A 22,929-nucleotide genomic window follows, 5' to 3' on the forward strand; every position below is an offset into this window, starting at 1 on the left:
GGGAGTGCTCCTGGTGCGGCGACAACCGGGATTTCTGCGACAGGCCTCACCTGGACGACAATCGGTGCTTCAGCATTAAGCTCAAGGAGGCCTTCGATTGTGAAACGGTACGCTATGATGCTAAGTGTTTTTTTCGTAATTAAGCTCGACTTCTACTACTTCAACGTGTAATTTTCGTCTTTTACAATTCGACTAGCTTATCCCATGCCATGCAAGACACTATGTCTTGGAGAGGATGGGTTTTGAAGATCATGAGAGGAATGAAACAAAGAAAATTAACCCAAGGACACACCATGGTATGGATTTTGAGGTAAATCTATACAATTCTGAGAGCGTATCCAATTTTGTTGCCCGGGTTGGGAAGCACTTTGCAAGATGTATGCTTTTCAAGAGGGTATGTTTGTCACCATGGATCTTGGTGATCCTGACATCGACCAAGATAATTTGGACATTTGGGTTCTTGTTGATACGCTTCCAATTCTACCGCTATGTGAGTTCCTCAAACATAGTTATTAAGTAATTTATATTGTTTATTTCAAAATAGTTGACAACTTATTTCCATTGATAGCTTATTTTCATTCTTCAAAGAGTGTGCGGAAGATGGTAGATAGAACCAAATACACAGATGGCTCTGAGTTAACTTATCAAGAGAAAAATCATCTGATCGCATATTGTACTGACATTGATAATTACAATGCCTTTTATCGAACTCCTCCAAATTATGGTGAATACATGCCACTAGTGCACGTGTTGAACAATGATAACTTCCATGGAGATTTTTTGGTAAGATTTTTTACTACTACGACATCCATGCATCTTTTGCATACTTCTAAACTGAACTACATTGCTAACTATGAACTTATTACTATGTTTTTCAACAGGAAATCCCGATGGATTTTGTGCCTCACTTGATGTATCAGAATGCTTGCCTGGATGTTTTGAACATACAACCAGGTCGTCCTACGAATCTCACCTGTGCATACCGGATTTCTAAAAAAGGTGAACACATGATAATCAAAGAATGGAAGAAATATATGGACATTCATAAGGAGGTTCTTGGAAGCAACATTGCGCGAAAGGCAAGAATTGAAGATAGGATAATCTCCATTATCCATAATGGAGAGTCAAAGACTATCTTGTTTTATGCTATTTCCCCAAGATAATATAGTAGGTCCTAAGAGAATGTAGTAGGTCCTATGCGGTACAATGTGTTTATGAGAGTTCATGATGATGAGTAGTTGTGATTATGTCTAGTGACCAACTTGTATGTGATGTCTCATTGATGAAAACGATGATCATGAGGAGGTGTTATATGACAATGATATATTATGATGATATGTTGTTAATGATATGACGACGATGATGATGATGATATTTATAATATAATCGGGTGAAAGAACCATGGATTAGTTTCAAGTGGAAGTCCATCCACTTGAAACTAGTCCACGGTTATTTCTCCCACTGATGTAATAACTCATTATGATGTAAAATCATTCTCTAAATTGCTGCCGTATGGAAACTTGTATAAAGGTGTATGAATACAACATGAAATAAAAAATAAATACGGAATAATAGTAGTAGCGCGTGCTAGGAGAAGCGCTACTACTATTACCAGTAGCGCTCGTTTTAGAAAGTGTTGCTACTAAGTCGATATAGCAGTAGCGCGGTCCAGCCCACGCTACTGCTAACCTTTAGCTGTAGCGCCTTACTAGTAGCGCGGTACCCCGCGTTACTGATAGGCTTTAAACATGCGCTACTGCTAGGGTTTTCCCTAGTAGTGACACCTTACACACGATCACACCAAGCACACCAACGCCACAACATTGCTATGACGATGAACTCGACGAAGATGATGAAGTTCTTCAGCCCTAATGGGCGATCTGTTGGGGATCGTAGCAGAAATTTAAAATTTTCTATGCATCACCAAGATCAATCTATGAAGTCATCTAGCAACGACAGAGAGAGGAGTGCATCTACATACCCTTGTAGATCATGAGCGGAAGCGTTCAAGAGAACGGGGTTGATGGAGTCGAACTCGTCGTGATCCAAATCACCAATGATCCTAGTGCCGAACGGATGGCACCTCCGCATTCAACACACATACGAAGCGAAGACGTCTCCCGCGCCTTGATCCAGCAAGGAGGAGGGAGAGGTTGAGGAAGAGAGTTCCAACAACAGCACGACGGCGTGGTGGTGATGGAGTGGCATTACTCCGGCAGGGCTTCGCCAAGCTCTTAACGGAGGAGGAGAGGTGTTGGGGAGGGGAGGGGCTGCGCCTTGGATGTGGTGCTGCAGCCCTCCCCTCGCCCCTCTATTTATAGGAGAAGGGGAAACGGGGGCCGGCCCCTATAGATGGGATCTAGAGGGGGGTGGCGGCCAAGGGGGAGGGGGCTTGCCCCCCAAGCAAGGGAGGTGCCCCCCCCCTTAGGGTTCACCCCAACCCTAGGCGCATGGGCCCTAGGGGGGGTTGCACCCAGCCCTCCTAGGGGCTGGTTACCTTCCCTCTACGGCCCATAAGGCCCTCCGAGAGAGGTGGCCCCTCCCGGTGGACCTCCGGAACCCCTCCGGTGGCCCCGGTACAATACCGGTATGCCCCCGAACTTTTCCGGTGACCTATGACAACTTCCCATATATAAATCTTCACATCTGGACCATTCTGGAACTCCTCGTGACGTTCGGGATCTCACCCGGGACTCCGAACAAAATTTGGTAATCACATACAAGTCTCCCTAATAACCCTAGCGTCATCGAACCTTAAGTGTGTAGACCCTACGGGTTTGGGAATCATGCAGACATGACCGAGACAGCTCTCAGGCCAATAACCAATAGCGGGATCTGGATACCCATGTTGGCTCCTACATGTTCCACGATGATCTCATCGGATGAACCACGATGTCGAGGATTCAAGTAATCCCGTATACAATTCCCTTTGTCAACCGGTACGTTACTTGCCCGAGATTCGATCGTCGGTATCCCCATACCTCGTTCAATCTCATTACCGGCAAGTCACTTTACTCGTTCCATAATGCATGATCCCATGACCAAACACGTGGTCACATTGAGCTCATTATGATGATGCATTACCGAGTGGGCCCAGAGATACCTCTCCGTCATACGGAGTGACAAATCCCAGTCTCGATCCGTGCCAACCCAACAGACACTTTCGGAGATACCTGTAGTGTACCTTTATAGCCACCCAGTTACGTTGTGACGTTTGGTACATGCAAAGCACTCCTACGGTATCCGGGAGTTGCACGATCTCATGGTCTAAGGAAATGATACTTGACATTAGAAAAGCTCTAGCAGACGAACTACACGATCTTGTGCTATGCTTAGGATTGGGTCTTGTCCATCACATCATTCTCCCAATGATGTGATCCCGTTATCAATGACATAAAATGTCCATGGTCAGGAAACCATAACCATCCATTGATCAACGAGCTAGTCAAGTAGAGGCTTACTAGGGACATGTTGTGGTCTATGTATTCACACATGTATTACGATTTCCGGATAACACAATTACAGCATGAACAATAGACAATTATCATGAACAAGGAAATATAATAATAACCATTTTATTATTGCCTCTAGGGCATATTTCCAACAGTCTCCCACTTGCACTAGAGTCAATAATCTAGTTACATTGTGATGAATCAAACACCCATAGAGTACGGGTGTTGATCATGTTTTGCTCGCGGAAGAGGTTTAGTCAACGGATCTGCGAAATTCAGATCCGTATGCACTTTGCAAATATCTATGTCTCCATCTTGAACATTTTCACGAATGGAGTTGAAGCAACGCTTGATGTGCCTGGTCTTCTTATGAAACCTGGGCTCCTTGGCAAGGGCAATGGCTCCAGTGTTGTCACAGAAGAGAGTCATCGGCCCCGATGCATTGGGAATAACTCCTAGGTCGGTAATGAACTCCTTCATCCAGATTGCTTCCTGTGCTGCCTCCAAGGCTGCCATGTATTCCGCTTCACATGTAGATCCTGCCATGATGCTTTGCTTGCAACTGCACCAGCTTACTACCCCACCATTCAAAATATACACGTATCCGGTTTGTGACTTAGAGTCATCCAGATCTGTGTCGAAGCTAGCATCGACGTAACCCTTTACGACGAGCTCTTCGTCACCTCCATAAACGAGAAACATATCCTTAGTCCTTTTCAGGTACTTCAGGATATTCTTGACCGATGTCCAGTGTTCCAAGCCAGGATTACTTTGGTACCTTCCTCTCAAACTTACGGCAATGTTTACATCAGGTCTGGTACATAGCATGGCATACATAATAGACCCTATGGCTGAGGCATAGGGGATGGCACTCATCTTTTCTCTATCTTCTGCCGTGGTCGGTCATTGAGCCGAGCTCAATTTCACACCTTGCAATACATGCAAGAACCCCTTCTTAGACTGATCCATATTGAACTTTTTCAATATCTTATCAAGGTATGTGCTTTGTGAAAGACCTATGAGGCGTCTCGATCTATCTCTATAGATTTTGATGCCTAATATATAAGCAGCTTCTCCAAGGTCCTTCATTGAAAAACACTTATACAAGTAGGCCTTTATGCTGTCCAAAAGTTCTATATCATTTCCCATCAAAAGTGTGTCATCCACATATAATATGAGAAATGCTACAGAGCTCCCACTCACTTTCTTGTAAACGCAGGCTTCTCCATAAGTCTGCATAAACCCAAACACTTTGATCATCTCATCAAAGCGAATGTTCCAACTCCGAGATGCTTGCACCAGCCCATAGATGGATCGCTGGAGCTTCCATACCTTGTTAGCATTCTTAGGATCGACAAAACCTTCCGGCTACATCATATACAATTCTTTCTTAAGATAGCCGTTAAGGAATGCCGTTTTGACGTCCATTTGCCATATCTCATAATCATAGTATGCGACAATTGCTAACATGATTCGGACGGACTTCAGCTTCGCTACGGGAGAGAAAGTCTCATCGTAGTCAACCCCTTGAACTTGTCGATAACCCTTAGCGACAAGTCGAGCCTTATAGATGGTAACATTACCATCCGCGTCCGTCTTCTTCTTAAAGATCCATTTATTTTCTATCGCTCGCCGATCATCGGGCAAGTCTGTCAAAGTCCATACTTTGTTTTCATACATGGATCCTATCTCGGATTGCATGGCTTCAAGCCATTTGTTGCAATCTGGGCCCGCCATCGCTTCCTCATAGTTCGAAGGTTCACCGTTGTCTAACAACATGATTTCCAGGACAGGGTTGCCATACCATTCTGGTGTGGAACGTGTCCTTGTGGACCTACAAAGTTTAGTAGTAACTTGATCCGAAGTACCTTGATCATCATCATTAACTTCCTCCCTAGTCGGTGCAGGCACCACAAGAACATCTTCCTGAGCTGTGCTACTTACCGGTTCAAGAGGTAGTACTTCATCAAGTTCCACTTTCCTCCCACTTACTTCTTTTGAGAGAAACTCTTTCTCCAGAAAGGACCCGTTCTTGGCAACGAAAATCTTGCCTTCGGATCTGAGGTAGAAGGTATACCCAATGGTTTTCTTAGGGTATCCTATCAAGACGCATTTTTCCGACTTGGGTTCGAGCTTTTCAGGTTGAAGTTTCTTGACATAAGCATCGCATCCCCAAACTTTTAGAAATGACAGCTTAGGTTTCTTTCCAAACCATAATTCATACGGTGTCATCTCAACGGATTTAGACGGTGCCCTATTTAAAGTGAATGTAGCTGTCTCTAAAGCGTATCCCCAAAATGATAGCGGTAAATCGGTAAGAGACATCATAGACCGCACCATATCCAATAGAGTGCGATTACGACGTTCGGACACACCGTTACGCTGAGGTGTTCCAGGCGGCATAAGTTGTGAAACAATTCCACATTTCCTTAAGTGCGTACCAAACTCGTGACTTAAATATTCTCCCCCACGATCTGATCATACGAACTTTATTTTTCTGTCACGTTGATTCTTTACCTCATTCTGAAATTCCTTGAACTTTTCAAAGGTCTCAGACTTGTGTTTCATTAATTAGACATACCCATATCTACTTAAGTCATCAGTGAGGGTGAGAACATAACGATAGCCACCGCGAGCCTCAACGCTCATTGGACCACACACATCAGTATGTATAATTTCCAATAAGTTGGTTGCTCGCTCCATTGTTCCGGAGAACGGAGTCTTGGTCATTTTGCCCATGAGGCATAGTTCACACGTGTCAAATGATTTGAAATCAAGAGACTCCAAAAGTCCATCCGCATGGAGCTTCTTCATGCGTTTGACACCAATGTGACCAAGGCGGCAGTACCACAGATATGTGGGACTATCATTATCAATCTTACATCTTTTGGTATTCACACTATGAATATGTGTAACATCACGTTCGAGATTCATTAAGAATAAACCATTGCCAGCGGGGCATGACCATAAAACATATCTCTCATATAAATAGAACAACCATTATTCTTGGATTTATATGAGTAGCCATCTCGTATTAAACGAGATCCAGATACAATGTTCATGCTCAAAGCTGGCACTAAATAACAATTATTGAGGTTTAAAACTAATCCCGTAGGTAAATGTAGAGGTAGCGTGCCGACGGCGAGCACATCGACCTTGGAACCATTCCCGACGCGCATCGTCACCTCGTCCTTCGCCAGTCTCCGCTTATTCCGCAGCTCCTGTTTTGAGTTACAAATATGAGCAACCGCACCGGTATCAAATACCCAGGAGCTACTACGAGTACTGGTAAGGTACACATCAATAACATGTATATCACATATACCTTTGGTGTTGCCGGCCTTCTTGACCGCTAAGTACTTGGGGAAGTTCCGCTTCTAGTGACCGTTCCCCTTGCAATAAAAGCACTCAGTCTCAGGTTTGGGTCCGTGCTTTGGCTTCTACCCGGCAACTGGCTTACCGGGCGCGGCAACTCCCTTACCGTCCTTCTTGAAGTTCTTCTTACCCTTGCCTTTCTTTAAACTAGTGGTTTTATTGACCATCAACACTTGATGTTCCTTTTTGATTTCTACCTCCGCTGATTTCAGCATTGAAAATACTTCAGGAATAGTTTTCACCATCCCCTGCATATTGTAGTTCATCACAAAGCTCTTATAGCTAGGTGGGAGCGACTGAAGGATTCTGTCAATGACCGCCTCATCCGGAAGGTTAATGTCTAGCTGGGACAAGCGGTTGTGCAACCCAGACATTTTGAGTATGTGCTCGCTGACAGAACTATTTTCCTCCATCTTACAACTGTAGAACTTGTCGGAGACTTCATATCTCTCGACCCAGGCATGAGCTTGGAAAACCATTTTCAGCTCTTGGAACATCTCATATGCTCCGTGTTGCTCAAAACGCTTTTGGAGCCCCGGTTCTAAGATGTAAAGCATGCCGCACTGAACGAGGGAGTAATCATCAACATGCAACTGTCAAGCGTTCATAACGTCTTGGTTCGCTGGGGCGAGTGCTTCACCTAGCGGTGCTTCTAGGACATATGCTTTCTTAGCAGCTATGAGGATGATCCTCAAGTTCCAGACCCAGTCCGTATAGTTGCTACCATCGTCTTTCAGCTTGGTTTTCTCTAGGAACGCATTGAAGTTGAGGTTGACATGAGCGTTGGCCATTTGATCTACAAGACATTTTGCAAAAGTTTTAGACTAGGTTCATGATAATTAAGTTCATCTAATCAAATTATTTAATGAACTCCCACTCAGATAGGCATCCCTCTAGTCATCTAAGTGATACATGATCTGAGTCAACTAAGCCGTGTCCGGTCATCACGTGAGACGGACTAGTCATCATCGGTGAACATCTTCATGTTGATCGTATCTTATATACGACTCATGTTCGACCTTTTGGTCTCTTGTGTTCCGAGGCCATGTCTGTACATGCTAGGCTCGTCAAGTCAACCTAAGTATTTTGCATGTGTAAATCTGGCTTACACCCATTGTATGTGAACGTTAGAATCTATCACACCTGATCATCACGTGGTGCTTCAAAACAATGAACTTTTGCAACGGCTCACAGTTAGGGAAAACACTTTCTTGAAATTGTTATGAGGGATCATCTTATTTACTACTGTCGTGTCTAAGCAAATAAGATGCAAAAACATGATAAACATCACATGCAATCAAATAGTGACATGATATGGCCAATATCATTTTGCTCCTTTTGATCTCCATCTTCGGGGCGCCATGATCATCATCGTCACCGGCATGACACCATGATCTCCATCATCGTGTCTCCATGAAGTTGTCTCGCCAACTATTACTTCTACTACTATGGCTAACATTTTAGCAATGAAGTAAAGTAATTACATGGCGTTATTCAGTGACACGCAGGTCATACAATAAATAAAGACAACTCCTATGGCTCATGCCGGTTGTCATACTCATCGACATGCAAGTCGTGATTCCTATTACAAGAACATGATCAATCTCATACATCACATATATTTCATTCATCACATCCTTTTTGGCCATATCACGTCACAAGGCATATGCTGCAAAAACAAGTTAGACGTCCTCTGATTGTTGTTGCATGTTTTTACGTGGCTGCAATAGGGTTCTAGCAAGAACGTTTCTTACCTACGCCAAAACCACAACGTGATATGCCAATTTCTATTTACCCTCCATAAGGACCCTTTTCATCGAATCCGATCCGACTAAGGTGGAAGAGACAGACACCCGCTAGCCACCTTATGCAACTAGTGCATGTCAGTCAGTGGAACCTGTCTCACGTAAGTGTACGCGTAAGGTCGGTCCGGGCCGCTTCATCCCACGATGCCGCCGAAACAAGATAAGACTAGTAGTGGCAAGTAAATTGACAAAATCAACGCCCACAACAAAATTGTGTTATACTCGTGCATAGAAACTACGCATAGACCTAGCTCATGTTGCCACTGTTGGGGATCGTAGCAAAAATTTAAAATTTTCTATGCATCACCAAGATCAATCTATGGAGTCATCTAGCAACAACAGAGAGAGGAGTGCATCTACATACCCTTGTAGATCGCGAGCGGAAACGTTCAAGAGAACGGGGTTGATGGAGTCAAACTCGTCGTGATCCAAATCACCGATGATCCTAGCACCGAACGGATGGCACCTCCGCGTTCAACACACGTATAGAGCAGAGACGTCTCCTGCGCCTTGATCCAGCAAGGAGGAGGGAGAGGTTGAGGAAGAGAGCTCCAACAGAATGCACGACGGCGTGGTGGTGATGGAGTGGCATTACTCCGGCAGGGCTTCGCCAAGCTCTTAACGGAGGAGGAGAGGTGTTGGGGAGGGGAGGGGCTGCACCTTGGATGTGGTGCTGCAGCCCTCCCCTCGACCCTCTATTTATAGGAGAAGGGGAAAGGGGGGCCGGCCCCTCTAGATGGGATCTAGAGGGGGGGCGGCGGCCAAGGGGGAGGGGGCTTGCCCCCCAAGCAAGGGAGGCGCCCCCCCTTAGGGTTCCCCCAACCCTAGGCGCATGGGCCCTGGGGGGTTGCGCCCATCCCTCCTAGGGGCTGGTTCCCTTCCCTCTACGGCCCATAAGGCCCTCCGAGAGAGGTGGCCCCTCCCGGTGGACCCCCGGAACCCCTCCGGTGGCCTCGGTACAATACCGGTATTGCCCCGAACTTTTTTGGTGACCGTATGACAACTTCCCATATATAAATCTTCACCTCCGTACCATTCCGGAACTCCTCGTGACGTCCGGGATCTCACCCGAGACTCCGAACAACATTCAGTAATCACATACAAGTCTTCCTAATAACCCTAGCGTCATCGAACCTTAAGTGTGTAGACCCTACGGGTTCGGGAATCATGCAGACATGACCGAGATAGCTCTCCGGCCAATAACCAACAGTGGGATATGGATACCCATGTTGGCTCCTACATGTTCCACGATGATCTCATTGGATGAACCACGATGTCTAGGATTCAAGTAATCCCGTATACAATTCCCTTTGTCAACCGGTACGTTACTTGCCCGAGATTCGATCGTCGGTATCCCAATACCTTGTTCAATCTTGTTACCGGCAAGTCACTTTACTCGTTCCATAATGCATGATCCTGTGACCAACCACTTGGGCACATTGAGCTCATTATGATGATGCATTACTGAGTGGGCCCAGAGATACCTCTCCATCATACGGAGTGACAAATCCTAGTCTCGATCCGTGCCAACCCAATAGACACTTTCAGAGATACCTGTAGTGTACCTTTATAGCCACCCAGTTACGTTGTGATGTTTGGTACACCCAAAGCACTCCTACGGTATCCGAAAGTTGCACGATCTCATGGTCCAAGGAAATGATACTTGACATTAGAAAAGCTCTAGCAGACAAACTACATGATCTTGTGCTATGCTTAGGATTGGGTCTTGTCCATCACATCATTCTCCCAATGATGTGATCCCATTATCAATGACATCAAATGTCCATGGTCAGGAAACCATAACCATCCATTGATCAACGAGCTAGTCAACTAGAGGCTTACTAGGGACATGTTGTGGTCTATGTATTCACACATGTATTACGATTTCCGGATAACACAATTACAGCATGAACAATAGAAAATTATCATGAACAAGGAAATATAATAATAACCATTTTATTATTGCCTCTAGGGCATATTTCCAACACGATCCACCTTGCCAACCTCAACCTTGCTGCATGAATGCTCTCGCACATACTTGGAGTAAGCATCTTCTGTCGCCTGCCTAGTCTTAAACCCTCCTCCATGGTTGCTGTCGCCGTACCCTGAAACTTGTTTGTTGCAAGCTTCCCATGAACTGCCAACCCCTAGAACCCTACCTTCGTGTTGGGGAACATTGCATAAAATAAAAAAATTCCTACGTTCACCAACAACAATCCATGAGTTCATCTAGCAACGAGAGAGGGTAGTGCATCTACATACCCTTGTAGATCGCGAGCGGAAGCATTCAAAAGAACGAGGTTGAGGGAGTCGTACTCGTCGTGATCCAAATCACCGGAGATCCTAGCGCCGAACGGACGGCACCTCCGCGTTCAACACACATACGGTCAGCGTGACGTCTCCTCCTTCTTGATCTAGCAAGGGGGAAGGAAAGGTTGATGAAGATCCAGCAGCACGACGGCGTGGTGGTGGATGCAGCAGGGATCCCGGCAGGGCTTCGCCAAGCGTCTGCGGGAGAGAGAGGTGTAGCAAGGGGGAAGGGAGGCGCCAAGTGCAAGGGTGCAGCTGCCCTCCCTCCCCTCCTCTTTATATAGGGATCCCAGGGGGGCGCCGTCCCTAGGAGATCCCATCTCCAAGGGGGGGCGGCGGCCAAGGGGGTGGCTTGCCCCCCAAGGCAAGTGGAGGCGCCCCCCCCCCCACCCTAGGGTTTCCAACCCTAGGTGCAGGAGGGGCCCAAGGGGGGGCGCACCAGCCCACTAGGCGCTGGTTCCCCTCCCCACTTCAGCCCACGGGGCCTTCCGGGATAGGTGGCCCCACCCGGTGGACCCCCGGGACCCTTCCGGTGGTCCCGGTACAATACCAGTGACCCCCGAAACTTTCCCGATGGCCGAAACAACACTTCCTATATATAATTATTTACCTCCGGACCATTCTGGAACTCCTCGTGGCGTTCGGGATCTCATCCGGGACTCCGAACAACTTTCGGTTTGCTGCATACTAATATCTCTACAACCCTAGCGTCACCGAACCTTAAGTGTGTAGACCCTACGGGTTCGAGAGACACGTAGACATGACCGAGACGGCTCTCCGGTCAATAACCAACAACGGGATCTGGATACCCATGTTGGCTCCCACATGCTCCTCGATTATCTCATCGGATGAACCACGATGTCGAGGATTCAAGCAACCCCGTATACAATTCCCTTTGTCAATCGGTATGTTACTTGCCCGAGATTCGATCGTCGGTATCCCAATACCTCGTTCAATCTCGTTACCGGCAAGTCACTTTACTCGTACCGTAATGCATGATCCCGTGACCAGACACTTGGTCACTTTGAGCTCATTATGATGATGCATTACCGAGTGGGCCCAGAGATACCTCTCCGTCATACGGAGTGACAAATCCCAGTCTCGGTCCGTGTCAACCCAACAGACACTTTCGGAGATACCCGCAGTATACCTTTATAGTCACCCAGTTACGTTGTGACGTTTGGTACACCCAAAGCACTCCTACGGTATCCGGGAGTTACACGATCTCATGGTCTAAGGAAAAGATACTTGACATTGAAAAAGCTCTAGCAAACGAACTACACGATCTTGTGCTATGCTTAGGATTGGGTCTTGTCCATCACATCATTCTCCTAATAATTTGATCTCGTTATCAATGACTTCCAATGTCCATAGTCAGGAAACCATGACTATCTGTTGATTAACGAGCTAGTCAACTAGAGGCTCACTAGGGACATGTTGTGGTCTATGTATTCACACGTGTATTATGATTTCCGGATAATACAATTATAGCATGAATAAAAGACAATTATCATGAACAAGGAAATATAATAATAATCCTTTTATTATTGCCTCTAGGGCATATTTCCAACAGTCTCCCACTTGCACTAGAGTCAATAATCTAGTTACATTGTGATGAATCGAACACCCATAGAGTTCTGGTGTTGATAATGTTTTGCTCGCGGAAGAGGTTTAGTCAACGGATCTTCGACATTCAGATCCGTGTGTACTTTGCAAATATCTATGTCTCCATCTTGAACATTTTCACGGATGGAGTTGAAACGACGCTTGATCTGCCTGGTCTTCTTGCGAAACCTGGGCTCCTTGGCAAGGGCAATAGCTCCAGTGTTGTCACAGAAGAGAGTGATCGGCCCCGACGCATTGGGTATGACTCCTAGGTCGGTGATGAACTCCTTCATCCATATTGCTTCATGCGCTGCCTCCGAGGCTGCCATGTACTCCGCTTCACATGTAGATCCCGCCACGACGCTCTGTTTGCAACTACACCAGCTTACTGCTCCGATTCGACATATACACGTATCCGGTTTGTGACTTAGAGTCATCCAGATCTGTGTCGAAGCTAGCATCGACGTAACCCTTTACGATGAGCTCTTCGTCACCTCCATAGACGAGAAACATGTCCTTTGTCCTTTTCAGGTACTTCAGGATATTCTTGACCGCTGTCCAGTGTTCCTTGTCGGGATTACTTTGGTACCTTCCTACCAAACTTACAGCAAGGTTTACATCAGGTCTGGTACACAACATGGTATACATAATAGATCCTATGGCTGAGGCATAGGGGATGACACTCATCTCTTCTTTATCTTCTGCCGTGGTCGAGCATTGAGCCAAGCTCAATCTCACACCTTGCAATACAGGCAACAACCCTTTCTTGGACTGATCCATATTGAACTTCTTCAATATCTTATCAAGGTATGTGCTTTGTGAAAGACCTATGAGGCGTCTCGATCTATCCCTATAGATCTTGATGCCTAATATGTAAGCAACTTCTCCAAGGTCCTTCATTGAAAAACAATTATTCAAGTAGGCCTTAATGTTGTCCAAAAGTTCTATATCATTTCCCATCAAAAGTATGTCATCTACATATAATATGAGAAATGCTACAGAGCTCCCACTCACTTTCTTGTAAACGCAGGCTTCTCCATAAGTCTGCATAAATCCAAACGCTTTGATCATCTCATCAAAGCGAATGTTCCAACTCCGAGATGCTTGCACCAGCCCATAAATGGATCGCTGGAGCTTGTACACCTTGTTAGCATTCTTAGGATCGACAAAACCTTCCGGCTGCATCATATACAGTTCTTCCTTAAGATGTCCGTTAAGGAATGCCGTTTTGACGTCCATCTGCCATATCTCATAATCATAGTATGCGGCAATTGCTAACATGATTCAGACGGACTTCAGCTTCACTACGGGAGAGAAAGAATCATCATAGTCAACCCCTTGAACTTGTCGATAACCCTTAGCGACAAGTCGAGCTTTATAGATGGTAACATTACCATCCGCATCCGTCTTCTTCTTAAAGATCCATTTGTTTTCTATCGCTCGCCGATCATCGGGCAAGTCTGTCAAAGTCCATACTTCATTTTCATACATGGATCCTATCTCGGATTGCATGGCTTCAAGCCATTTGTTGGAATCTGGGCCCGCCATTGCTTCTTCATAGTTCGAAGGTTCACCGTTGTCTAACAACATGATTTCCAGGACAGGGTTGCCATACCACTCTGGTGTGGAACGTGTCCTCGTGGACCTACGAAGTTCAGTAGCAACTTGATCCGAAGTACCTTGATCATCATCATTAATTTCCTCTCCAATCGGTGTAGGCACCACATGAACATTTTCCTGAGCTGCACTACTTTCCGGTTCAAGAGGTAGTACTTCATCGAGTTCTACTTTCCTCCCACTTACTCCTTTCGAGAGAAACTCTTTTTCCGGAAAGGATCCGTTCTTGGCAACAAAGATCTTGCCTTCGGATCTAAGGTAGAAGGTATACCCAATGGTTTCCTTAGGGTATCCTATGAAGACGCATTTTTCTGACTTGGGTTCGAGCTTTTCAAGTTGAAGTTTCTTGACATAAGCATCGCATCCCCAAACTTTTAGAAACGATAGCTTAGGTTTCTTCCCAAACCATAATTCATACGGTGTCGTCTCAACGGATTTAGACGGAGCCCTATTTAAAGTGAATGTAGATGTCTCTAGAGCGTATCCCCAAAATGATAGCGGTAAATCGGCAAGAGACATCATAGATCGCAACATATCCAATAGAGTGTGATTACGATGTTCGGACACACCGTTACGCTGAGGTGTTCCAGGCGGCGTGAGCTGTGAAACGATTCCACATTTCCTTAAGTGCGTACCAAATTGGTGACTTAAATATTCTCCTCCACGATCTGATCGTAAGAACTTTATCTTTCGGTCACGTTGACTCTACCTCATTCTGAAATTCCTTGAACTTTTCAAAGGTCTCAGACTTGTGTTTCATCAAGTAGACATATCCATATCTACTCAAGTCATCAGTGAGAGTGAGAACATAACGATATCCTCCGCGAGCCTCAACGCTCATTGGACCGCACACATCAGTATGTATGATTTCCAATAAGTTGGTTGCTCGCTCCATTGTTCTGGAGAACAGAGTCTTGGTCATTTTGCCCATGAGGCATGGTTCGCATGTGTCAAATGATTCATAATCGAGAGACTCTAAAAGTCCATCAGCATGGAGCTTCTTCATGCGCTTGACACCAATGTGACCAAGGCGGCAGTGCCACAAGTATGTGGGACTATCGTTATCAACTTTACATCTTTTGGTATTCACACTATGAATATGTGTAACATTACGTTCGAGATTCATTAAGAATAAACCATTGACCATCGGGGCATGACCATAAAACATATCTCTCATATAAATAGAACAACCATTATTCTCGGATTTAAATGAGTAGCCATCTCGTATTAAACGAGATCCGGATACAATGTTCATGCTCAAACTTGGCATTAAATAACAATTATTGAGGTTTAAAACTAATCCCGTAGGTAAATGCAGAGGTAGCGTGCCGACGGCGATCACATCGACCTTGGAACCATTCCCGATGCGCATCGTCACCTCGTCCTTCGCCAGTCTCCGCTTATTCCGCAGCTCCTGCTTTGAGTTACAAATATGAGCAACGGCACCGGTATCAAATACCCAGGAGCTACTACGAGCACTGGTAAGGTACACATCAATTACATGTATATCACATATACCTTTAGTGTTGCCGGCCTTCTTGTCCGCTAAGTATTTGGGGCAGTTCCGCTTCTAGTGAACCTTCCCTTTGCAATAAAAGCACTCAGTTTCAGGCTTGGGTCCACTCTTTGACTTCTTCTCGGCAACTGGCTTACCGGGCGCGCCAACATCCTTGTCGTCCTTCTTGAAGTTCTTCTTACCCTTGCCTTTCTTGAACTTGGTGGTTTTATTGACCATTAACACTTGATGTTCCTTTCTGATTTCTACCTCTGCTGACTTCAGCATTGAAAATACTTCAGGAATAGTTTTCACCATCCCCTGCATATTGTAGTTCATCACAAAGCTCTTGTAGCTCGGTGGGAGCGACTGAAGGATTCTGTCAATGACTGCCTCGTCCGGGAGGTTAATGTCCAGCTGGGACAGGCGGTTGTGCAACCCAGACATTTTAAGTATGTGCTCACTGACAGAACTATTTTCCTCCATCTTACAACTATAGAACTTGTCGGAGACTTCATATCTCTCGACCCGGGCGTGAGCTTGGAAAACCATTTTCAGCTCCTCGAACATCTCATATGCTCCGTGTTTCTCAAAACGCTTTTGGAGGCCCGGCTCTAAGCTGCAAAGCATGCCGCACTGAACAAGGGAGTAATCATCAGCACGTGTCTGCCAAACGTTCAAATCGTCTTGCAGTGCTGGGAGAGCAGGTGGGTCACCTAGCGGTGCTTCTAGGACATATGCTTTCTTGGCAGCTATGAGGATGATCCTCAGGTTCCGGACCCAGTCCGTATAGTTGCTGCCATCATCTTTCAGCTTGGTTTTCTCTAGGAACGCGTTGAAGTTCATGTTGACATGAGCGTTGGCCATTTGATCTACGAGACATTTTTGCAAAGATTTTAGACTAAGTTCATGATAATTAAGTTCATCTAATCAAATTATTTAATGAACTCCCACTCAGATTAGACAACCCTCTAGTCATCTAAGTGTTACATGATCCGAGTCGACTAGGCTGTGTCCGATCATCACGTGAGATAGACTAGTCATCATCGGTGAACATCTCCATGTTGATCGTATCTTTCATATGACTCATGTTCGACCTTTCGGTCTCTTGTGTTCCGAGGCCATGTCTGTACATGCTAGGCTCGTCAAGTTAACCTAAGTGTTTTACATGTGTAAATCTGTCTTACACCCGTTGTATGTGAACATTAGAATCTATCACACCCGATCATCACGTCGTGCTTCGAAACAACGAACTGTCGCAACGGCGCACAGTTAGGGGGAACACTTTCTTGAAATTATTATGAGGGATCATCTTATTTACTACCATCGTTCTAAGTAAACAAGATGCAAAAACATGATAAACATCACATGCAATCAAATAGTAGTGACATGATATGGCCAATATCATATAGCTCCTTTGATCTCCATCTTCGGGGCTCCATGATCATCTTCGTCACCGGCATGACACCATGATCTCCATCATCGTGTCTCCATGAAGTTGCTCGCCAACTATTACTTCTACTACTATAGCTAACGGATTAGCAATAAAGTAAAGTAATTACATGGCGTTAAATCATTGACACGCAGGTCATACAATAATTAAGACAACTCCTATGGCTCCTGCCGGTTGTCATACTCATCGACATGCAAGTCGTGATTCCTATTACAAGAACATGATCTCATACATCACAATATATCATTCATCATTCATCACAACTTTTGGCCATATCACATCACAAAGCAATTGCTGCAAAAACAAGTTAGACGTCCTCTAATTGTTGTTGCATCTTTTATGTGGCCGCAATAGGGTTCTAGCAAGAACGTTTTCTTACCTATGAAAAAGCCACAACGTGATTTGTCATCTTCTATTTACCCTTCATAAGGACCCTTTTCATCGAATCCGCTCCAACTAAATTGGGAGAGACAGACACCCGCTAGCCACCTTATGCAACTAGTGCATGTCAGTCGGTGGAACCTGTCTCACGTAAGCGTACGTGTAAGGTCGGTCCGGGGCGCTTCATCCCACAATACCGCTGAAGCAAAATAAGACTAGTAGTGGCAAGAAAGTTGACAACATCTACGCCCACAACAAATTTGTGTTCTACTCGTGCAAAGAGAACTACGCATAAACCTGGCTCTGATACCACTGTTGGGGAACGTTGCATAAAATAAAAAAATTCCTACATTCACCAAGATCAATCCATGAGTTCATCTAGCAACGAGAGAGGGGAGTGCATCTACATACCCTTGTAGATCGCGAGCGGAAGCGTCCAAAATAACGAGGTTGAGGGAGTCGTACTCGTCATGATCCAAATCACCGGAGATCCTAGCGCCGAATGGATGGCACCTCCGCGTACAACACATGTACGGTCAGCGTGACGTCTCCTCCTTCTTGATCCAGCAAGGGGGAACGAGAGGTTGATGAAGATCCAGCAGCACGACGGCGTGGTGGTGGATGCAGCAGGGATCCTGGCAGTGCTTCGCCAAGCGTCTGCGGGAGAGAGATGTGTAGCAAGGGGGAAGGGAGGCGCCAAGTGCAAGGGTGCGGCTGCCCTCCCCCCTCTTTATATAGGGACCCTAGGGGGGGCGCCGGCCCTAGGAGATCCCATCTCCAAGGGGGGCGGCGGCCAAGGGGGTGGCTTGCCCCCCAAGGCAAGTGGAGGCGCCCCCCCACCCTAGGGTTTCCAACCCTAGGCGCGGGGGGGCCAAGGGGGGGGGCGCACCAACCCACCAGGGGTTGGTTTCCCTCCCCACTTCAGCCCATGGGGCCCTCCGGGATAGGTGGCCCCACCCGGTGGACCCCCGGGACCCTTTCGGTGGTCCCGATACAATACCGGTGACCCCCAAAACTTTCCCGATGGCCGAAACAACACTTCCTATATATAATTCTTTACCTCCGGACCATTCCGGAACTCCTCGTGACGTTCGGGATCTCATCCGGGACTCCGAACAACTTTTGTTTGCTGCATACTAATATCTCTACAACCCTAGCGTCACCGAACCTTAAGTGTGTAGACCCTACGGGTTCAGGAGACACGTAGACATGACCGAGACGGCTCTCCGGTCAGTAACCAACAGTGGGATCTGGATACCCATGTTGGCTCCCACATGCTCCTCGATGATCTCATCGGATGAACCACGATGTCGAGGATTCAAGCAACCCTGTATACAATTCCCTTTGTCAATCGGTATGTTACTTGCCCGAGATTCGATCGTCGGTATCCCAATACCTTGTTCAATCTCGTTACCGGCAAGTCACTTTACTCGTACCGTAATGCATGATCCCATGACCAGATACTTGGTCACTTTGAGCTCATTATGATGATGCATTACCGAGTGGGCCCAGAGATACCTCTCTGTCATACGGAGTGACAAATCCCAGTCTCGATCCATGTCAACCCAACAGACACTTTTGGAGATACCCGCAGTATACCTTTATAGTCACCTAGTTACGTTGTGATGTTTGGTACAGCCAAAGCACTCCTACGGTATACGGGAGTTACACGATCTCATGGTCTAAGGAAAAGATACTTGACATTGAAAAAGCTCTAGCAAACGAACTACACGATCTTGTGCTATGCTTAGGATTGGGTCTTGTCCATCACATCATTCTCCTAATGATGTGATCTCGTTATCAATGACATCCAATGTCCATAGTCAGGAAACCATGACTATCTGTTGATTAACGAGCTAGTCAACTAGAGGCTCACTAGGGACATGTTGTGGTCTATGTATTCACACGTGTATTACGATTTCTGGATAATACAATTATAGCATGAATAAAAGACAATTATCATGAACAAGGAAATATAATAATAATCCTTTTATTATTGCCTCTAGGGCATATTTCCAACACTTAGAACACCACATACCACTTGCCCTGGCAGTGCAAATGAGCAATAAGTTCAAGCAACAAGCATTGGAACACACAAACATCAAGCAACGAAGAACTCTAGGAGGAAGCAATGGAGCAGAAGAGCATTAGTAAGCATGCATGATAATAGCAAGTTCAACCTATAACTACTTTGGTGTCATCCTACCACCACATCCAAAAGAGGGTGCAATCCTACCACCGCAAGCTCGTGATCACCGCGAGGATCACCGTGAGGGGTTAGTATATACCACCTCACCAAAATATAAATACCATAACGTGCTCACCATATTTCTCAAGAGCATCACCATTGATGGTGTCTGACTCCTGGGTGTCTGGATACTCGGGCATCGGCGAGCCCAGCGGCTGTCCGGAGCCCATGGCATGCTTGTCGGTTGCCAGCCCGAAGGAGAAGATCTGCTTCATGTGGCGGTAGTTCTGGATAGGGGTGTTGAGGAACTCTGCGTCCTTGGGGTGAGCCTAAGAGGAAAGAGGGAAGATATGTTAGTTAGTATGGCAATGTTTCATAGGCTTAAACTGCTGGTTTGTTAGAATGACATGGTTTGTGAGCTAACCGTGATGTGGCCTTGGTAGTGCTCTGCCTCTAGAAGGATCGAGCAGGTGTCCTCATCCCATGAAGCACCGCTGAGGTCTCTAAGCTTGGACACGGTGATCGACCTCACTCTCCACTTCCTCGGGTGGTTGTACACCTGGGTCGAGGTAACCTCCTGTCCACAGAAGTCGAACACCTGCATTGCAAAAAGGCTCGAGTGCACCTCCTTGAAGCCCATGTAATTCTTTCCCCACTAGCTATGACCTCACGCATCTTGTTAAGCACAAAAGTGGAGAGGAACGACTGCCATTTCATGTTGTTCCCCCTGCCATCCTTCTTCTCCTTTGCGACTGCCTTTTCAGCAGCAGCATGAGCAACAAATGGAGGGACCGTAGGCGGCACCTCAAAAACCTCTGAATTAAGAGGCATCTGGTCCATAGGAGGCTGGGAGTCCTCGACGTACAATGACGGGAGCTGGCTCTCGGACAGCACGAGGGCCTGACTAAACTCTTTCGTGGTCATGTCCTACAAATATAAGCGTCATCAATACCACAAGACACTACACATAGATAGTAGGAACTAGCACTACAACATGGACGAATCGAACAAGCAGTAACACATGCACACATGGATGATCTAGTTGAAGACAACACTACCAAATCCATCAAAGCATACCGCAGCTCAATGCAACATAACAAAGCAATAATCATGGACACGTGGATGATCTTTTTCAACACTTGCACACTAGCATACCACCAATCCATCCATGACCACTAGCTACCAACACTTGCCCACATGAAAACAACCCCTAGCATGCTCCAAATTCATCACAACTAGCTACTACAACATCACAGTCAAACAGATCGGGAAGATCTAACCCTACCACATCGACAGATCTAGCTAGAACTAGTAGAGAGGAGGTGGTGATTGAACTTACAGATGCCATCGGAAGAGCGCGGAGGAGGTGCCTGGCACGTCGGAGAGGAGGAGGAGGAGTCGACCCGCCGCCGCAGTCAATCGGTCGCCGAAGTAGTTGTGCCGCTTACATCATCGTCGAAGTGGATCCGCGCCGGAGGGAAAGCTCGAGAGGGGGGAAATGGTGGCAGGAATTTTGCTGCGACGATCACCCTCGATATATAGGGTGACCGAATCGGCGGGAGGTGACTTGAATTCGTCCCGCCGTTTTTTCGGAGATGCGCCGTCGCTCCCGCCATCTCCTTGCCTGCAGTTGTGCGGCGCGGTCGTTCCCCTCCCCTGCATCACTCGAGCCTGGCTCGCTGGAAACGGCTGATTCAGCCATTCCTAGCAGGCCTGGATGAGGGGTGCTTTGAGGTTCGTGCTATGCGGACCAAACAGTAAACACAGTCATCCAAACATCCCATTTTCATCATGGCCTGGCCCGACCTAATGCAGGCAACCAAACACGCCCTTCATTCAAACAAATGTAGAACTAGAATGGATGGTTTTGTGCTTATTACCTGTTCTTCCTCAATTGAGACCTATTGTTTGTAAGTTTGGAGATAAAGTAGTGACTTCAGACATTAATGAGCTTTATAAGAGAGTTATCCGTCGGAGCAACAACCATGCCAATCTATTAAAAAGAAGTGATTTCTTTTTAATTTTTTATCTTCTATAGTTTTCTATATTATAAATGTTGAACATTTTCCAAATACACACTGATCATTTACAAATTTCATAAAAATGCTCATGGATTCAAAAAATGTTCATAAATTTCAAAAAATTCACAAAGTCAAAGAATCTTTTGAATTTAAAAAAGTTTGAAAATGATGGAAATGTTCACAAATTCAAAAAACAATTGGCAATTAGAAAAAAGTTCAAGAACTAAACAAATGTTCACAAATTCATTTTTTCGAATTAAAAAATGCTTGCATATTCGAAAAAAGTTCTTGAATACAAAAAATATTTGTGAACTTATAAAATTGGGTACAAAAATGTAGAAATGCTAGCGAATTCGAATAATGTTCAAGGAGAACTAAACAAAGTTTGAAAATTTTCAAGTATTCCATTTTTTCAATTTAAACAAGATTCAGAAACATGTTTTTTTTAATATGCGAACAATTTTTGAAAATGGGAATAAATTTTGAAATTCCATTTTTTTTTGGAAAAAGCTAAAACTTTTAACTTCCTTTTTTAACTCAACATCTTTAAACCTCCAAGCAATTTGTGAGAATTTGAACATCTTTTAATATGTATATTCTTAAATGGGATCATGATTTGTAATTACAAACTAATTTTGAGATTTTTTTTAAATCCACTGAAGCTATTTGAAAACTCAAACATTTGTTGAATATGTAAATGATTTTTTAATTTGTAAATTAAGAAAAACATAAATAGGAAAAAGGTAAAGAGAAAAGAGAAATGTAAAAAAGAAAAGACGAAAGGACAACCCAAGAAAGGGAAAACCTGTTCAGGAATCTTCTAGAAGGTTCCCAGAACTAATCAGGAAGCTTTTTTTAGAAACACCTATAACTTTGTTGATAGTCATAACAATTACATGTAAACTGATTTAGACCTAAATTTTAAAAAAATAAAAAGTAACTCATATGACTAAAGAATTACAATGAAATATGTTATAAACACCTTCTTCGCGGTATCAATCTCTGCTCAAAGAAATACTTCAAAGACTTCGGTAAAGAGTCTATAATTAGACTGGAGCAATAATGTTGACACTCTTTCACCTGTATGAACATTACCAATAATAATTTTTTAAAGCGCCTTGAGTCGTCCATCTAGTCTAGAATAGTAAGCATGCACGTGCACGCACGTATAACCGTGAGAAAAAAAATCTCATGTATAAACATATTTTTGCTTGTATTACGTAGTAC

The sequence above is a fragment of the Triticum dicoccoides genome, chromosome 5B (assembly GCF_002162155.2).
Source record: "Triticum dicoccoides isolate Atlit2015 ecotype Zavitan chromosome 5B, WEW_v2.0, whole genome shotgun sequence".
NCBI classification, from domain to species: domain Eukaryota; kingdom Viridiplantae; phylum Streptophyta; class Magnoliopsida; order Poales; family Poaceae; genus Triticum; species Triticum dicoccoides.